Source organism: Anser anser (assembly GCF_964211835.1).
Source record: "Anser anser genome assembly, chromosome: 13".
NCBI classification, from domain to species: domain Eukaryota; kingdom Metazoa; phylum Chordata; class Aves; order Anseriformes; family Anatidae; genus Anser; species Anser anser.
Genome location: NC_139734.1, coordinates 22,771,066 through 22,785,653, shown reverse-complemented (window position 1 = coordinate 22,785,653; position 14,588 = coordinate 22,771,066). Strand labels below are relative to the sequence as shown.

General features: G+C 57.9%; 1 long non-coding RNA gene across 1 annotated transcript in view; it reads left to right on the top strand.

Moving 5' to 3' along the window:
• Positions 1-1,861: 1,861 nt before the first annotated feature.
• LOC310880701 overlaps positions 1,862-14,588 on the top strand; it is a 32,312-nt gene continuing 19,585 nt past the window's right edge. Inside the window, exon 1 of the long non-coding RNA XR_014571857.1 lies at positions 1,862-2,495. This is a non-coding gene — a long non-coding RNA (uncharacterized lncRNA). The remainder of the gene's footprint in view (positions 2,496-14,588) is intronic.

Here is a 14,588-nt window from a genome sequence, read left to right as displayed (position 1 = left end):
ACCTTCAATGTTTTTATTAAAGCCATCTACAAAAATCCCTCTGTGCTATAGCTTTCCTGCAGGGTGACTTCTGCTGAGATGCTGTTTCCATTAAGGACAATTGCAGAGAATAAAGAAAGAATGAACAAACAAATGGAAAAAGAGGGGGGGCACTGGAGGAGCAGAGCGTTGGGGCTGCTGGTGGGAAGGGGGCGTAGGGGGACTGGCCGGGGGCTCCTGCCACGCAGCCCAGCGGGTGCAGCGCGCCGGGTGATGCAGGATGGAGTTCACGAGCTGTGGTGTCAGACCCACGGCTCCGGCCTCCCAGCGAGACCACGGCGGGGCCGTGCCGTTTTTATACTTGTCGGGTGCGACTGATTTGATCCGTCCGTTAAACCGGGAGCGATGCGGGGGCACGAGGCCTCCCCCCGCTCAGGAGAAGGCCGCCGCGTGCCTCGTGCCGCGCTGCGCGCCCGGCCCCGCCGGGGCGGTGCTCGTTAAAGACGCGGGGCTGCAGCGCGGCTGCCGGCAACGGGGCGGCCGCGCCTCGGGGCGATGTGCTGGCACCACGCGGCCGGGCCGCAGCAGCCGCCGGGCGCACACGTGGCCGTGGGCAGCCGAGCCGAGCCGAGCCGTGCAAAGCCGTGCCGAGCCGAGCCGAGCCGTGCAAAGCCGAGCCGAGCCGTGCCGAGCCGAGCCGAGCCGTGCCGAGCCGAGCCGAGCCGTGCCGAGCCGAGCCGAGCCGTGCCGAGCCGAGCCGAGCCGAGCCGAGCCGTGCAAAGCCGAGCCGAGCCGTGCTGAGCCGTGCCGAGCCGTGCCGAGCCGTGCAAAGCCGAGCCGAGCCGTGCAAAGCCGAGCCGAGCCGCGCTGAGCCGTGCCGAGCAGAGCCGAGCCGTGCCGAGCCGTGCCGAGCCGTGCAAAGCCGAGCCGAGCCGAGCCGAGCCGTGCTGAGCCGAGCCGAGCCGTGCTGAGCCGAGCCGAGCCGTGCAAAGCCGAGCCGAGCCGTGCAAAGCCGAGCCGTGCCGAGCCGAGCCGTGCCGAGCCGTGCCGAGCCGTGCCGTGCAAAGCCGAGCCGTGCAAAGCCGAGCCGTGCAAAGCCGAGCCGTGCCGAGCCGTGCCGTGCTGAGCCGAGCCGAGCCGTGCAAAGCCGAGCCGAGCCGAGCCGAGCCGTGCTGAGCCGAGCCGAGCCGTGCAAAGCCGAGCCGAGCCGTGCAAAGCCGAGCCGTGCCGAGCCGAGCCGTGCCGAGCCGTGCCGAGCCGTGCCGAGCCGAGCCGTGCAAAGCCGAGCCGTGCAAAGCCGAGCCGAGCCGTGCCGAGCCGAGCCGAGCCGTGCCGAGCCGAGCCGAGCCGTGCCGAGCCGAGCCGAGCCGTGCCGAGCCGAGCCGAGCCGAGCCGAGCCGTGCAAAGCCGAGCCGAGCCGTGCTGAGCCGTGCCGAGCCGTGCCGAGCCGTGCAAAGCCGAGCCGAGCCGTGCAAAGCCGAGCCGAGCCGCGCTGAGCCGTGCCGAGCAGAGCCGAGCCGTGCCGAGCCGTGCCGAGCCGTGCAAAGCCGAGCCGAGCCGAGCCGAGCCGTGCTGAGCCGAGCCGAGCCGTGCTGAGCCGAGCCGAGCCGTGCAAAGCCGAGCCGAGCCGTGCAAAGCCGAGCCGTGCCGAGCCGAGCCGTGCCGAGCCGTGCCGAGCCGTGCCGTGCAAAGCCGAGCCGTGCAAAGCCGAGCCGTGCAAAGCCGAGCCGTGCCGAGCCGTGCCGTGCTGAGCCGAGCCGAGCCGTGCAAAGCCGAGCCGAGCCGAGCCGAGCCGTGCTGAGCCGAGCCGAGCCGTGCAAAGCCGAGCCGAGCCGTGCAAAGCCGAGCCGTGCCGAGCCGAGCCGTGCCGAGCCGTGCCGAGCCGTGCCGAGCCGAGCCGTGCAAAGCCGAGCCGTGCAAAGCCGAGCCGTGCCGAGCCGTGCCGAGCCGAGCCGAGCCGAGCCGAGCCGTGCCGCACCGTGGTGGCTGCTGCGCCCGGCGGGGAGCGGCGAGGACCCTCGGAACCGTGCCAGGTGCGGCTGTGAGTGGGAACAGGGCCAGGGAGGGACAAGAGCCGAGGGGCTGCCGAGGTCTCGGGAAAGGTGGCTTGCTGGGAGACTGTCAGCTGGCTTCTTCTGTGAACCCTTTTATGTCCCCAAACTGATACGTGGGCACTGCTTTGTGGATGCTGAGTTTAAAAAGGTCTGGAAAAGCCCTTCTGTTTCTGTAGGACCCTGGGCTTCTCGGCTGGCTGCAGCCCCCTGCCCGCTGTCCCTGCATTGACCAAACAGCCTCCTGCAGGCTCGGGCTGGGGAAAGTCAGGGACAGATCGGGATTTCTTTGAAGGAGAGATTTCAGTTTTTGCCTGTAGCTTTGAACCTTTTCCCAAATCCCAGGGCACCTGACCCACCCGATCCCGTCAGTCAGCAGCCACAACGCCAGCGCTGAGGTTTGCTCTTCGTCCATGCCGCCGTCCCAGGCAGCACGGGGATGGACGACGTCTGTCCGCTGTGCAGGTATTTGGGTTCTGAGAGCAGCCTGGTCACCCGAGGTCTGCCGTGGGGCACTGCGTGCTGTGGTAAGAAGGGAGCTGTGCAGATACTGTGGGTGAGCTGATGCCTAACGAGCCGGCCTCTCGTTATCTCTGGAGCTGTCAGAGGCAGCAGTCACCCTTGCATGTGAGGTTGTAAAGGTCATGGCAGGGCTGAGCAGGAGCAGCTCAGCTCCGTGCCAGCCCAGGTGGCTGAGAGAAGCTTCTCGGGGCCCGAGCTCGAAGCACATGTTGCGGGCCGGTGTCTGGGTTTCTATTTTCCCAAAGACTCTCTTTCCGTCTCGTTACCTTGTGTCTGTACACCTCTGTATGTGTGAACTCTCAAATACCGAGGAGTTCTTCTCAAAGGTTTGACAGACTCGGGTTAAACTGATTTATGCCACTCTGACGCTTGCTTGGCTAAAATACCTAGAGAAGACCATCATACCTGCCCTGACAGACCGTGCACTAAACCTAAATCAAAAGAGACTGTTCCTTGCCTCTCCTTTTCCTATAACAAATCGCAAACCGTTTCCATTTGTCCGTAGCCAGCACGCTGTTCCCCTTAATGCGCTAAGCTTCCCAACATGATGTTTAGCACATGTTCTTTCGCACTGCCCCCCTCTGCTCAAAGGCAGCCTTATAGTTTGCAAATGGGATGAAACCACTGTGCGGGCCAGTGTCTTGGCTCCGCTCCCGCCGCACTGCGCAGATGCCAGAACCTTTACTGTACCTTCCAAGTCATTATGTACGTTCAAAAGCCTGCCAGAAAGGCTAGGAGGATAAAAGCGACCAAAAAAAAAAATAAATCCCTAATGCACGTAAAGGAGAAGCTCTGTCAGTGAGGCGTGTCCTCCCTGCTACCTGAAGGGTCCTCGCCCGTGGCTGGCCTTCACGAGGTGGGTCTCCCCGTGCCTCGGCCTTCTCGGGAACAAAAGGCGTGCTTGCCCAGGGAGGAGACATCCACCCTCCCGTGGGTTTGTCTGGGATGGCTGCCACGATCAACAAACCCGCATCGCTTGTGAGAACCTCAGAGGGATCTGTTGGGGCAAGGTAGGAAATGCTGGGATGTGGGCTCGGTCCCTGCTTAGACACTGGGAGCCTTATCACGGCGATCAAAAAATGCTTCAGAAGAGTTAATGAATGCAAATACAAAGATCTGTGGTTGTCTGTGTAAACAGGGAACCACAGCCATGAGAAAGGATCAAAGGCGAGGTGCTCACCATAAGCCACTAGCGCTCGGGCTGGAGGAAAACTCTGTGCTGGCAGCAAGCGGTGGGGTGTTATGGGGTGCTCAGGGCAGCCCCTGCGGGGACGGAAGCCGTGAACATGTCCCATCACCCTCGCATCTCCAGACACCTCCTCTCAGTTGTTATTGAGATGGCAAAGGTGCCTACCACTGCCTCTGGGCACGAGGAGCCCAGCAGCAGGCAGAGGTGGGCTGTGAGCGCCTGGCAGCAAGGCTCAGCACGTCGGGAGTTGGGATGTGCAGGAGGCGAGGAGAGGGCAGCGAGATGGAAGAAAGGCGGCAGGCTGCGAGGAAGAGGACCAGGGGAGAGAGGAGATAATCAGCAGGAGAAGCGTCCACACTTCTGCTGGCGTACCCAGCCCTCCCAAAACTGCTTGCTGACGTTTTCCTGAGGCAGTCCTTGGCGTTAAGTGGGGAAATTGCTTTCCAGCCTGGAAACCTTGCTGACCTCCGGCAGGTGCCTGCAGGGTGCTGCCTGTGGCTCCCCACAGCGCCCGCAGCATCCCGCAGCACCCACATCATCCCACAGCATCCCGCAGCTCCCACAGCATCCCGCAGCTCCCACATCATCCCGCAGCTCCCACATCATCCCGCAGCTCCCACATCATCCCGCAGCTCCCACATCATCCCACAGCATCCCGCAGCACCCACAGCATCCCGCTGCCGGCCGCCGGGCCCAGCCACGCCTTGCCTGAGGTCTCGGGCTTATCCCGGTGACCTGCGGCTGTTTGCCACGTTCCCGCAGAAGACCTAGATTTTAATGCCAGCTGAGCAGCTGTATAAATGCTTCGTGACATTTCAGAGACAGAATAGATCATGCTGTTCAAGCCTCTTCTTTCAGAAAGCATTCAAATAATACCTTTTCAATTTAAGGGAACTTTATTTGCTTTAAAGATTTTATGATAATTTCCAACAGAGGCCATCAGACAGCCAATCTGCTTCGCTCTTCCCTCTCCCAGGATATCCTGCAGACCAGCGCTCCCTTTTTCTCTGCAGGATGTCCTCCATCATACCCACACTCCTCCGCATTCACAGCTTCCCAGGGTCTTCAAAATCCTTCCGATATCGAAGCAGCTATCCTAGCTATTAACCTGCCCTTTATAAATGCATACAAGCCTCTCCAGCCTATGCCTGTCCCACTGTCTCGGGGCCACACAAAAAAAGCTAAAAGCATCATCAAATTTGTTAATTGGTATCTACCGCAAAACTTGTGTGCTGAGATTATGCCGTCTTATTTAATGGGACTACTCCCTTGGCCTCAAAGTTTAAGGCAAAGACCGCAGAAAACTAATGAGCTTCACAAAGGCCTACAAGTCAATAGAACTGGGCTCACTACGCTGACTGGAAGAATTAGCTTTAGAATGAAGTTTTCTGCGGGAAAAAAAATAAAATAATGAAATGGTTTGAGGTCTAGAGATGGTCACACAGCTCCAGCTCCCTGGGAAAGGCAGCTGAGGTGACACGTGCGTGACAAGGGGCCCATGTCAACCTGGTGGAGACCACGTCCCCGCTCCTGCTGTGCCCCAGGACAGAGAGGGTGACCTTTCTGTCCTCAGATCAGCTGCTGGTCCTGCTTTAGGAGTGTCCGGGCAGCGAGCAGGTCACCTCCCCATGCTGGAGCCCTGTCCTGGTGCCTCCCAGGCCAGGCACGGAGATGGGAGGTTGTCCTGGCACGCAGGGACAGCTTGCCCACTGGCACGTTCCTTCTGCCCCCACGGGGCCACGTCAGCTCCATGCCTGTGCTAGGGCCGGCTTCTCTGCCTTTCCCCCAGATATATTCAAATTCATTGCTAAGAAGTACAATTATGAAAATGTATTCTTCCCCCAAAGCTTTGAAGCATGGAAAAGTGGCTGTTAAATGCTGAAATATTTACTTTGCTTTTTCAGATTAGGAGCTGGCAGTGAGCGGCACTCAGCTTTATTAAAATGAGAGCGCTCTTACACATGGTCTCAGCTAAAAGGCAACCTGCCCTTTCTGCTCTGTCCCACACAATAACTTCTAATTAGTGAGAAATATCACTCAAATGCTAGCCTTTCTTTGTTTAAAAACAAACAATGTATCACAGTTGATAAGAATTTAAAAACAGATAAACAGTGGTTGCTATTTGCATAGGACCTACAAATTAAGTGCACTCTGTGCAGTCATAAAGGAGGCACAAATTGGTCTCAATTCCTTTTCAGAGCTGTGCAGACATTAAGACTAATGTTGCTGAAGCAAGAGGCTGAATGAGGAGGGCTTTCTTAAAACCAGCGTGGGTTTTGCCTCCCTTCTGGCAGACACTGGCTTGTTCTTTGCCCCGAATCCTCCCAGTTCATTTTTTAAACCTCTTAAGCAACTTATCTTTCAGTATCTCTCTTTGGAGACCCTCATACATCATGGCTAATTTTAGGTTGCCACCCAGAGAGGATTTTGCAGTTCAAGCCTGGTGTTACGGTCTGTTGAATGGCATGAAGAGAATGGCCAAGTCTTGGGTGGCATTTATCATGTATGTGAGGAGAATTTGCTAAAGAAAATAACGCGGCAGAATTTGGATGGATGAGGCTGAGGCGAGGGCCCACAAGACAAATGTACAAAATCCTACGAGGTGGAGGGAAGCCCAAGCATTTCTTCGTCAGCCCAGCCTGGGAACCTTTGTGGTGGTAAGGGCATCACACGGGGCTGGATTCTGCCACCAGGCCCCGACCGTGGTGGTGCTGGGATGGAGGGGACAGCGAGGGACACGTGGGGTCGGCAGGATGACGGACCCCAGCGCCTTGGATCGCGGGCACGGCGCCGAGCCTGGGGCAGGCCCCAGCCGCAGAGTGTCTCCAGTGATTCCCAAGTGTTTCTCCAACGATTCCCAAACGGAGTGGGTCGATAAGGTTTTATATTGCCGTGCCAGCACTGCCTCACTGAAAACAGGCCTTTCCACAGGAAGAAGTTACCTCCAGTTAAGTTTCCTTTGGAAGAAAGAAACATTTTGGTAACCTGGCTGGAACGGAGCATGTTGATGTTTTTAATCCCTTGATGGCTCTTAACTTCAAAATATTTGTCAAGCCGAGTTCAGAATGAGATAAGAAGCACACTGCGTGGGATTCCTGACTGCCTGCACGTCAGCAGAGTCACCCGGCGCGGCCTGCGGGGTCCTGCAGCTGTGACAGAGGATTTATGGCTGCAGAGGAGGCGCTTCAGCCTTGTGTTAAGGACCGCGATGTTCTGCTCGGTTTTCAGTCGCTGTCCTGCCACGTGGCATTAATCGCATCGCTCGTGCCCTGGGTGCCACGCAGCCTCACCTCCGTGCCCACGGCAGGCACCGCGGGCCAGGCTCCTGCTGCGCGGCCGCCCAGCCCCAGCAGGCTGCTCTGGTGGAGGATCCGCATCACGTCCTCCCCAGGGAACTGAATCAAGGGGATTTTTGCCACCTTCTGTCACTCCGGAGTGTGTGTGGTCGCTTGTGAGCAGAGATCTCATTTTCTTGGGTGAGCTGTGCGCGAGAGCCCCTGGAGCAGCCGGTGACAGCCCTGGCACGACGGGGAGCACGAGGAGTGGGCATGGAGGGGGACCGAGACCAGATGAGATAAACTAACCTGGAGAAAAAAAGAAAAGGAAAAAAAAAAGAAAGCTGAGAGGCAGACAGAGTGCAGAAAATGAGAGTTACCAGGAGATTTTTAAATACAAAGCCGGAGCCAGCCCAGAAGGAATGTACACAGAATGCATGAAAATCTCTTCTCCTCCTCTGACAAAGAGCGTTTTCCGCAACCTCAGCTCCAGAGCTTCGTGCCTGCGCTCTCTCTTGCGGCCGGGGGGAAGGGAGGCGGAGGGCAGGCTGCAGGCATGCCAGCTATTGATGTCTTTTCCAAAGGCGCCACAAGCTTTCTTCGCCGCTTAAAACCCCAAATCAGATTTCATAGGTTCTCCCCTCGCCTCCTCAGTCATACGGAGAACAAAGCCAGACCCCCCGGGAGGGGCTGACCCGTGGCCCCCCCCAGGCTGGCACCTCCTCGTCCTCCCTCCTGTGGGGGCTTTTTGGGGTATGCCCGCAGCCAGGCTTGGCCCTGGAGGCGGCTGGGGTCTTCCCTTCCTGCTACCCACTGCCCTTTCCTCCGCAGTCACCACGTGTGTGTGTCCCCAAGGTGAACGCTTGCAAAGCCGCAGCTGGTCAAAGGCTCTAGAGCAGGCAGCTGTGCCCTGAGCTGTCCACGTATTTTGGCCAATAACTCCATTCTTCCTCCGAGCTGCCACGAGCGAGGCAGGTTTCTGAGCTGGCCCCTCACAGCTGGTGGAGCGGCCCCGCTGCCTCCTGGCAGCAGCAGGAGCTGAGGTCCCTGCGTGAGCAGCCCGGCACACCCTCCCGACAGCCTCGGCAGGCGCACGTCCAGCCTGGAATATCTCGGCCGTGTCCTCCAGCTGGGCTATTTTTGCTTCAAAGTTTGAGGTTAAGTAGATAAAGACAACCTGGAGGTTTTGGGGTCTGAAAGCTGAGAGATTTGTTGCGCTGGGAAAAGTCTGGTAATATGATTTTGGAGTGCTGCAGCTCAGCCAGCTCAGTCTGGGCACTGAAAATGTGTTTCAGTTATTCTCAGCGTGAGCAAGTGCCAATGAGTAAATTTTAGGGAAATGAAATTGTTAATTACAGATTACTGTTGCGAAACTTTGAGACTGGCAAACTCCAGCAGGTGTCAATGGAGCGTGCAGTTTTAGGGGCTAGTTCTCTGCGTGCTGCCCTGTACTTAAAGCCAGCTGGGTTTCTTCTCCCTGCCACCTGCGCTCGCTGCGGGGTCTCTACAGCCACCCCTTTTCCTGCACCTAACCTGGTGCCTTTGCTCCCCACCTCGCCACTGTGCAGGAAAACCTAAGGCTGGTCGTACTTCTATGTTTGTTTTATTCTAAGCAACACCATTGGCTTGATAACAATCCTAATACACGTCGTTGGTGCTTAACTTCCAGCATCTACCTCCCTAAAATTCCCTTACAGCTACCCACAGGCATGGACCTGATGCCATCTTTCCATTATCTGACCATACTGAAGGCTTGAAAGCTGCGGCTCTGTAATATTTCAGGAAAAATATCATTTTTAACAGCAAGATGATAAGGCTTCTAGGTTTCAATGGCAGAAGACATGAATGATTTTTTTGCCTAAAGAATTAAACCTAATGAAAATGCAGTATTTCCTTCAGAAACAAGAGCTCCCTCCTAGCCAGAAGGAGGATGGAGAAGGACACGTGCCCCAGATTAGCTACAAACGATCAGACCTGCCAAAAGGCAGAACACTAGCTGTCCTTCTGCAGAGAGGGTTTTGTGTAATCCCGTCGTATTTACTGGAGCTCTGGAGATTCTCCCACTGGAAGCAGATAGGCAGGCAGTGTGGAGGTGGCATTATGCATTTCTGTTTGCCAGAATACCATTATTATAAAAGGAAAATCCTAATTAGTAGAAGTCATGAATTTCTAAAAGTCAACCTATTGGCACGGGCTTGGAGGGGGAGCAGTGCTAATTATTGATTATTTTGATTTACCGCTCCCTCCCTGCGCTTGCATCAAAGACGCTTGCTGGGAGGAGCTGCCCGGATGGAAGGTGGGAGCAGGGACTTTTCTTCCCAGCACATCCATCGGCTTCACCCGCTGCGCGGCGTGGCGCCGCCCGGCCCTCGCCCCCCGCTGCATTTCTCGGCGGGACGCTGGCGCAGAAAGCAGCCCAGCTGCGGGCAGCCCCGGCGTGGTGCTGGGGCACCCCGGTGGAAAGATGAGAGCTTGTCTCCTCGTTCCTTGCGGCAAAGAGGTTCTCTCGGAGTGCGTTCGAGCTTTTAATTTTCTAAACGCCGAGCAGAAAGGTGGGAGGACGCAAGTCCTCTGTTTAGCAGGGCTGAGCTGTGAGTGCAGGCTGGGAGGGCGATGCTGCGGCGTCCGGGCAGCTGGACGTGCTGGTGAACCTGCACTGCGCCGGTGAGGACAAGACCTGTTGCCTGCGAGTCAGAGTTACATCTGCGGGCTGTGATGGATGTAAAGCGTTTAAGTCAGAACACAGCAGCCGCAGAATAGCAAGCCAGCCGAGCACTCTTCAATCCACTTTATTGATTTATTCCCTTCACTCCCGTCCCTAATGCTCCTCTCAGCTCTACGTGGCTCAATGCAGCACAAATTAACAGAGCCCACAAAAGCCCTCTGAAGCCATTCCCCTGATTAACAGGTCTGTAGTGCTGAAAGATATCTTCATTTTAATAACCTGGCACTAAATGGATTACAGCCATGAAACCGAATTCATGTCGTTCCCCAAAGGGAGAAATGGCACATATTTTTATATGCTGTAGGAATTGCCAAAGATCAGGACAAATGATTCAAATAAGGATCAAAAAGAGGAGAGAGAAAAGTTAGGAGAGGAAGGACAAAGCTCTGCAGGGGCTCGCTGGGGGCTCTGTGACGGCTGGGTGGTGCGGGTGCTGGTCAGCGTGCCAGGCTTCACCGAGGCTAGCACCCTGCTGGGACATCCCACCGCTGGGCTGGCATTGCTCCCGAGCTGCTGGGGGTGCCCCGAGCTGGGGCCGATGTGTTCTCACCTCCCCGTTAGAGGCTGGCTTATCAGCCGTGCTCTGCACCAGGGCACTTTCGTTTAGCCTGGAGCAACCCCAGGAGGTGGGGATGAGTCCTGCCGGAGGTGCCCCAGCTGGCATCCCCAGGCCGTTCGTGAGCTTGGCACCGTGCGCAGGAGCCAGGCTGGGAGCAGAGCAGCAGCGGGCAGCAAGCACGTGTCTGCTTCCCAGGTCACCCCAAAGCCCCACTTTCAGTCTCTCACCAGGACTGAAACCCCATAAAATGCCAGTCTGCTCGGTCAGGATGGAACTCTCCCAGCACAGGAGGTCTGGACATTATCCAGAGGCCTCAGTTGGGCTCAGACCCCTAGCTGGCCTGCCGAGCACGGGACCCTTGGACGTAACAGCTTGTTGGGCCTCACCGAGCCTTCCCCAGCTCTCCAGGAGAGCACCCAGGCTGCTGGCTGTGTCGGAGGAGCTCGGAGGACGGTGAGCATCTCTTCCTGCCCAGCTGGCCGGGGCAGCTGAGCTGGGAGGCCGTGTTCCCTGCTGTCCTCACCTGCAGCCCTGCTGTCACCCCAGATAACCTAAGGCCAGGGGAAGGGGAGCGAAAGCTCCAGAGCCGGCTAGGTAAAGACAGGCAGATTATAAGGTGTTTATGCTTTTGCAAAATTAAAGTCTTGAAGGCAAGACAGGTTTACATTGGCAAAGAATTAATGGTTTGATGTAGCACAAGGGGACAGCAAGAGCAGAGAGAGGGGCCATCTATCAGTATGCACTGATGGCATAAAGGAAGGAGATGCAGGCATAAATCAGGTCCTGCGCAGGAAATAAGCAGGATGGATGACAGGCAGTAGCTGGTGATCTGTTATTCCCACAGTGCGCCAGAAGATGCAGAAAATGTGGTTGGGTGTTTTGAGACCTCATTTCACTAAGCACACAGTGGTGTCTCCAGGCTGGGTGAAGCCTTCCCTGCACTCAGAAGTGCGCGGTCCCCAGGACAGGGGCAGCAGAGCGGGGATGTGTGTCCCCACTGGCCTACAAGGATGCTGCACCTGTGCCCGGACCCTAACCCTGACCCTATCCCCGTGCCCAGGTGCCACCTCCACATCTGTGAAAGGAGCGAGCCCAGCCCAGCATGACCCCAGGCAGAGGATGCTTCTCCTGCCCTGAAGGGTGGCTGAAATGGGTTGGGGAAGCTCAGGCTGCCCCGAAGGGACCTTTCTGCACATGATTGTCATGGCCAGGCCCTGCCCTGCCCACGCTGGCACCAACACTCTGCTCCTCCTGTTGTCTTTCCATCCGTTCCTGGGAATGGGGGCACTCCCCAGGGACGAGGAACCACCGCCGGGCTGGGGTCTGGTCCTGGCGATGAGCCCCATCTCCAGTTTGCAAGTCCCCGCTTCTAAGACTTTGGGCCCAGTTTATCTGGTTATTCTCCAGACCTCCCGGAGCAGCCTCTTGTGCTGCTCCGCACTTCAAAGGGAAATGAAACCTTACACATTTAATTGAAGCCAATTTCCTCCCTGTTGTCGGGTTAGTGAGGGGGGATTAATGGGGGCCAAGGCTCAGTCCTCCGGAGACACCCAAACATTTCAACACGCAGGACGACACTGGAAGGGTGGAAAACACGATGGGGAGCTGGAGGTGGTCGGGGCTGATCAGGAGCAGCTGAGCTACATAAATCTCTGGAGCTATCAGGAGCTGCTACCTCCCACCCCCAAACTTTATTCAAGCTATGCTTTTTGAAGGAAACCTGAAGCAATTATGCTCTCTTTCATCAGATGTCCTGCCGTCAATTTAGGTCCTGCTTAGCGATATCATGGGGAAATGAAGGATGGAGGAGGCTTCTGCAGACTTGTGCAGGGCTGGGACGGGCATGGTGCAGTTCACAGCGAGTCCTGCTCCATCCCTGCTCACGGGGTCAGACACTTTCCTCTCGTCTCAGCTCCATCGGACACCATCCCACCCTCAGCCTGCCCTGGTGCTTGTCTGTGCCATTCCCCAGAGGACGTAGGATGCTTTATCAGGGACAGAAGAGTGATGCTGTGACACGGGACAGCTCGAGCCCTCTGCCCCTTGGCCGTGCCCTGGCCACTGCTGCTCCTGGTGCTCAGAGCAGGGTCTGCCCTGGAGCAGAGGGAGCGCCGCAGCTGGGCGCTGCTCCACCCCGCGATAAAGCAGAGCCAGTGACAGATTACACGCTGGCTGGGAAAACTGTGAGATCAGTGTTTGTTTGGACAGTTTAAGGGTTGCTTTGAGGCCCCACGAGAGCCAGCTGCTATCAACAAGCGGCCAGCACAGCCACCGCAGGGACTTCTCGTCCCGGAGGCCCAACCTGCGGGGTCCTGCAGCCTCCCTCCTGACCGGGGGCTTTTCTGGGGGGTTTTCCCACCCACCCTGGGGCCTGGTGCTCTGCTGGTGACAGCCGCGGGGCAGCAGGGACCGCAGCCCTCGGTGCTGCCCTGGGCCTTGATGCTGGGGCAGTCCCACGCCAGGAGCTGGCGCAGAGCCCGCGGTGCCCCCACGTGCCCCCACCAGAGGCATGTGCAAACAGCGCTCACGGCAGGGTGACTTCTGGCCAGGACACCTCCGGGCATCCCAAATGAAACGCAGCTGCTTCTTTTGGGGGAAAATGGGTGAATAAATGGCTGCTGGAGGTGTCAGAGCAGCGGGATGGTGCCGTGGAGCAGGGCAGCTGGGGAGGAGGCTCCGGGAGCGGGCGGGAGGCATCCTGCCTCAGCATCGCCTCACCTCTGCTGCCTCCTCCGGGCTGAGGGCGGCGCTGGAGTGGGGACGGATCCATTTCCTACTGACCCGGAGAAAAATGTCACCCAGCACCCATCCGCCTTGCTGGCTGCAGACAGGACCCACCGCACACGGGGCACTTACATCTCCACCGTGCCATCAGCGTGTCCCCAGGTCCCCTGGTGTACTGTGGCATCTTTTTCCAAGGAGGGCTTGGGAATGTCAGCACCAGGAGCTGCTGGGAGCCCCCGGGCTCCATCTGTCTGCAGCCTGGGGGATGCCTGGGGTGGGACAGGGTGCCCAGAGCACCTCGGTCCTCCTGCACTGCGCAGGGTCCCACCTGGGGCTGGACGGGGATTTCTCTCCATCACAGTGCTGCAGACCAGGGCTGTGAGCGCTCAGCCCCCCTGTGCAGCCCCAAACTGCCACCCCCTTGTCCCCACTCATGGGGCCGGCCCCTGCCCCCTGCACAGCTCCTGTTCCTGGGCCCTGTCCCAGCAGAGGAGCACAAACCAGCCCAAGCTGCGGCAGGCAGCGGTGTGGGATGCGGAGCTCGGCCCCTCTCTTTGGGCACTACCTCACCTCTTATTTTTGCTGCACAGACTGAGCCTAAACCCATCCCCTGCTGCGCGACTCCAGCCCACAACCATTAACCCTGCAGCTATAAAACATGACTTGGTGTTTAACAACCACACGGCGAACCACAGAGATACTAAAAACTGCACTGCAATTCCCAAGCCAAGGGCTGCAACTGGCAGTAATTAGTTCCTGCTCAGACAACTTTAGTTGGTGCCACCAGGTGGTTACAGCCTGCATCTCCGCTCCGGCACCACGAGCTGGCTGTCCCCTAACGCCACCCGGCCCCGCACCGGGGAGAGGACAGGCGCTGTGTGGGGACGTGGGCATCCAGGGGCAGCGGGGACGGGGTCCCCTGCCTTACTGCATGGTGTGGGGACGGTTCGAAGGATGGAGATGTCTCATCCTGCCACCAAACGTAGCTGCTGGCGTGGGATGGATGAGGGGCCATGGAGAAAAAGGGCATTGCATGAGCACTGCTGGGGCTGACTGCTCGCTGCTCATTGACATAACAGTGCGCTAAACGAGGCTGTCCCCAAACAGGCACCCACTGGATGCCTGGGTGGCACTGGGGGGACACCGGGAGGACCTGGGGCATCGCAGGCTCTGTCCTCGGAAACCCCGCACCTGGTCCCCAGACAGGGAGGGAGGAGGAGGCTGGAAGAGGGGAAGGGCAGAAATGACCTCAGCGATAAACACTCCGTGATAAAGCGCCTTTCTGGGCTTTTCAGCAGCCCTTATTGCCCACGGGAGAGTTGAGCCGCATAGAGCGCTTTTCATACGGTACATCCTGCCCGTCCTCCTGCCCGCCCGGCTCCGCCGCTGCCCCTCCGTCTCTCAGCGGCCCGACGGCCCTGGCTTTATTTTTTCAGGGTGGAAGAAAGCAAGAAACCTTTGATGGCAGGAAGCGGTGGAGAATATTTTCTCCTCCTGAAATAAAAGATGAAATTTTCCAAGCATCTCCCCTTCTGCAGCCCCCCCTCCCCGGCCTCCCGGCCTC